The sequence below is a fragment of the Leptonychotes weddellii genome, chromosome 8, assembly GCF_054177405.1.
Source record: "Leptonychotes weddellii isolate Sample4059 chromosome 8, ASM5417740v2, whole genome shotgun sequence".
Classification (NCBI taxonomy): domain Eukaryota; kingdom Metazoa; phylum Chordata; class Mammalia; order Carnivora; family Phocidae; genus Leptonychotes; species Leptonychotes weddellii.
Genome location: NC_138376.1, coordinates 69,171,466 through 69,176,649, shown reverse-complemented (window position 1 = coordinate 69,176,649; position 5,184 = coordinate 69,171,466).

Sequence of the window (5,184 nt, the reverse complement as noted above, 5' to 3'; positions counted from 1 at the left end):
TAAAAAGGAAGTATGGATGCTGGTTTCCATTTTCCCATTTTCTGTTGGTAACATGAAACATTCTCAGTGGCACTTGAGCTTCTGTGTGTTACAGAATTTATACCACTCTGTTACCAAATAACTATGGGAATCCTATAGAGATGAATAGCCTGTGTTCTTGCATGATCTTCTTTCACTGATATTCTCCATTATGGTTCTGGGACTGTCTTTGCATACTCGGAAGAAACAGACTGGATTAAGAAAGTAGTTATGTGTCCATAGAAATAAAATTCTATTCTGTGATCCCATGTGATTAAACTATTGCTGTAGCAATGAAGGACCATGTCCAAAATAAGAATCTCAATATCCCATTTCAATGTAATTTCGGAAGACTCAATGTTGAAATGTCTATGATTTTATATAAGCTTAAAGTGGACTATCTCTTGCTAGAGATCCATCACTTTCAGTAAGTACTAGCACTTATTAAAAAATAATTCTGGTGGGATGCCTGGGTGGCTCAGATGGTTAAGCATCTGCCTTTGGCTCAGGTCATGGTCCCAGGGTCCTGGGATCGAGTCCCACATCGGGCTCTGTGCTCAGCAGAGAGCCTGCTTCTCCCTCTCCCTCTGCCTGCCTGTCTGCCTACTTGTGATCTCTCTCTCTCTCTGTCAAATAAATAAATAAAATCTTAAAAAAAAATAATTCTGGTACTTCTGGGTTTAATAATGATCTAATAATCTTGGGTTTTTTTCCATTCTCTTAATGTGAAACCTTTGGAATTTTTGGATCAGGCCACAGAGTATATGAAACATAAGACCAAAAGTAAGATTTGCCTGATGACCACTTAGTTTGTCATAATTTGTTTTGCACCAAAATATGTTTGCAACAAAACAAAAATATGCAGCAAACTTGGCAACACTGGATTTTAATATCGATCATGTTTGCCCTTCTTAAGCAATTGACCTTTAAGTGAACTATTCATATTGCTATGAGTAAAATGACCAAATAGTGATAGATATTTTATCAGTTGCAGTGATCAAATTAAATAACTGTCCAGCTGATCTTGTCATCAATAGGAAATTGTTAGTACTATAACTGATTGTATAAATATATGCATACATGTAATTACCTTTTGCTATTAATTTATTACTACGTATTGGGATAATGCTATATTCAGGCAACATTTCCAGAACACGTATTTGTTGAGTACCTACCATATGGAAGGTATCAAAGCATCACCTGCCCCTGAACATCCCAATAAGGATTTTATTATAAGGTGCTCAAATGGTTTCTATGAGAGTAATAGGTTCCCTAAAAGGGAAAAATACCTGTGAATAACTAAAACAAATAAATATCTAGGACTGAAGTAAGTTCAAAGAAGTTTCTATGAAAGAGATGACATTGGAATTTAGCTAGAAAGAATAAAAGAATTTGGAAAGAGGAAGATAAAAGATGAGGGAAGAATTGAGGGGAATAAAACATGGTAGGTAAAAAGGTACAACTTGAAGAAAAAGCAGTAGACACATGGTAGAAGCTGTTCCCCAAGAAAAGTTCTAAGTTGACAATGCTACATGCTCACTATATCATCCAGAAAACCAAATCCAATAAGAGGCGGATAGGGAGTTTTTAATACACAATTTTCAAATAGGGCTGCTTTCTAGGACCATTTCCTGCCGGTTGAAAGGAGCTTCTCTACAATGTCTCCAGGAGCTAGTCTACTTAGGAAACACACCACTCTAGATATGGCACCAAATCCTGAACGCAACACCCCAAATCTGATAAAATTATGCAAACAAATCTATTTTAATTTCATGTTTATATGGAATTTGCAAAGTAAAACAGTACACTATTTAAGAGAGAGATTTCATAATAATAAGGCTATAAGCAAAAAAAGAAAGAATGCTTTCTGTCAGATAGTTGTAAGCCATTTGAACAACTGTATTCGCAAATGCTCTAAATTCTTAGGGGGCAAACATTGGTGAGCGTGAGGACTGACTTAGCCAAAAAGTCATCTTGATTATTCTCGGTAGGAGGAAAACGTTAAGTGATGGCATAAGCAATGCATTTAAGTGGACTTTGGTTTGATTTGTATTTGTAATTGCTATTTTTTTTTAAAGATTTTATTTATTTATTTGACAGAGAGAGACACAGCGAGAGAGGGAATATAGCAGGGGGAGTGGGAGAGGGAGAAGCGGGCTTCCCGCCGAGCAGGGAGCCCGATGCGGGGCTCGATCCCGGGACCTGGAATCATGACCTGAGCCGAAGGCAGACGCTTAACGACTGAGCCACCCAGGCACCCCTGTAATTGCTATTTTTATTCAGACACAAACATCTGAATTCTACAGTCAGGTAGCCCTATGACTCACATGCTTTATTCCTACTCAGTTTTTGCTTGCTCTAAGAGTACTTTACACAATTAATCTTAAACTTTAAGATGAAGGTCACCTTATCAACATATCTGTGCTTTCACTTATTTAGTTATAATCAGAACCTGTTCTGACACGTGAAAGATGTTCTCATTATGCCAAAAAAATCTGGACTGGCATATTAATTTGAAAGCTACTCAAAAATCGTATTTTCATGCATAGCACTGCAGCATGGCCTCTTCCGCCCTCATGATTGACTTGGCGTACCTGAAATGTGGCATATACCCCACACTTCTCTCTTCTTTCTTTCTTTGTTGCTTTCCTCACCAGGAACCGACCAGGAGTTCATCAATAGCCAGATCGACACAAAGCATTCTTTATAAGAATTTTATTTTTCTAACAGAAAACAAATGCAGAAGTCATTAAAATAACATCGTGTACAATTAATCTTTTAACAGTTCTCAAATTCTTGTTAGGATGGCAATTTACCTTTTTTTTTTTTTTAATTGCTGAGCTATGAGGATTGAAAAAAGAAAGGAATAAATAAGATGTAGGAGTAAAAGAATCCAAATGAGGAAAAGAATGAGAGAGAGGATGTTAGAGGAAAAAAATATGTCCTAAAATGAGGCCTGCATATCCATATACTCTTCTCAGCAGTCCTCTGTGACTCCTGATTTACTAAAGTCTTTAATTTTTCTTTCTTTTAATACTGAAGTAGTATTTGTTAGATTACATATCTATAGCATCAGAAACATTAGTAGATCTTTATAATTGCACTAAAATAGCCATGAGATGATGATTCAAAACAGCTCATTTACTTCTGAATTTTGACACATTCTGACATTATAGTACCATCCCCATGAATTTGGTAGATTACAGACTCAATGACCACTTTGCATGATACAATTACTTTTCTAAACAATAATGAAGGTAAAAGGAAGGAGAAAATTTCCACACATAACAGCTTTCTGGGAATAATTTTTTAAGATTATAGAACTCTTAAATCAGTAAATTCTTTGGGACTGCTCTTGAATGACATAATCCAAACATAATCAGAATTAGTCAACTACAGTCAAATTACAGCTGTTCCTCACAATAGTAAACACATGGTTATACATTTTCAAAAAAATGCCAGACAGGCTCTGATTCAAGCTTACGTTTCCCTTTAGTGAAAGAAAAAAAGAGACATGTTTTATCTTTGGAAAGAAATGTACAAAAATTAACAATATATATATATATATTTTTAAAGATTTTATTTATTTATTTGACAGAGAGAGCGCACAAGTAGGCAGAGAGGCAGGCAGAGGGAGAGGGAGAAACAGACTCTCCACTGAGCAGGGAGCCCGACGTGGGGCTCGATCCTAGGACCCTGGGATCATGACCTAAGCCGAAGGCAGCCGCTTAACCGACTGAGCCACCCAGGCGCCCCAACAATATTTTTTAAAAACATTCCCCCACTGTAATTTTCCTGTGGTTGAATAATGACTCAGGCCCTTGTTTCCCAACTCATAGCATGAAACATAAAAGCATTAGGTACCTAGATCACTAAACTGAAGGAGAAGATCAAGAAGGAATACAATATAGAGGAGAACCACTGAGGTAGGGCTTTAATTCTGCTAGAAAGAGATGTTAGCTACAATTTATTGAGAACTTACTCTCTGCTAGACATAGCACTAAATATTTTCTATCTATGACATTGTGGAGATGAAATTAAATGGTATCAGAGCCAGTGGCAAAATGGAGACAAAATCCACACACATCCTTTGTTTGCTCAGAACCAACTGGTTATGCTTGCTCAGCCCAGTGCTTCCTGAGTAGAATCCCCAGGGGACAAGAGGATAAATTGTGAAACAAAGTGCTGCCCAGACAAGTTGACCCTTGCAGCAGGCTCTGACATTTTCAGAATATCTGGGATGAAGGGAAGGGAGTAGATATATGGAGATGGAATCAATTTATACTCCTAGGCTAATCATTTTAGTGCTCACGTAAGTGGCCCAGAGAACATGGCTGGGATGATGCAAGCCTCACTTCCAACAAAATCAGAGCCAGTGGCCCCTAATCCCAGTGCTACCCCAAATAGAGTTTCTCAGCCAGAGAAACAGGCATTATCAATGACCAGAGATTTAAAGGTATGTACACCACCCAACATCATAGTCTATACACACTGACAGTATTAGAATGACTGACCAGCCACCTTGCAACCATCTTCCCTCTATCATCTATGGATAAAATGTTCAAGTATCTTTCCCCAAAGGTCAGTTGGCATGATTTCCACTTGATCACATCAGCCACTGGATGTATAAGCTGCCAGTTGTCACAAGAGATCTCTGCCTGTGAATATACCAGGCAATGGGCAGGTAGTATGTATTTAAAAGACTTTTATGAATATATGAGTTTATATCTGTTTAATCTTTGAAAATTAACTTAGAATTTTCACATTAAGCATAAATATTTTGAATGCGAGTGTACATTAAAATGATTATTAGTATTATTTTTACTGACGAATCTGGGCATGACCTTCATGTTAGATAGAATCTGCTTTAACCACCCAAAACTTTTATTTAGTCATGGAATCTTTCTTTCTTTCTGAAGAGTGTGTTTATTTCATTCCATGCCATTTTCTTTTTTTTTTTTATTCTTATGTTAATCCCCATACATTACATCATTAGTTCTAGATGAAGTGTTCCATGATCCATTGTTTGTGCATAACACCCAGTGCTCCATGCAGAACGTGCCCTCCTCAATACCCACCACCAGGCCAACCCATCCTCCCACCCCCCTCCCCTCTAGAACCCTCAGTTTGTTTTTCAGAGTCCATCGTCTCTCATGGTTCGTCTAC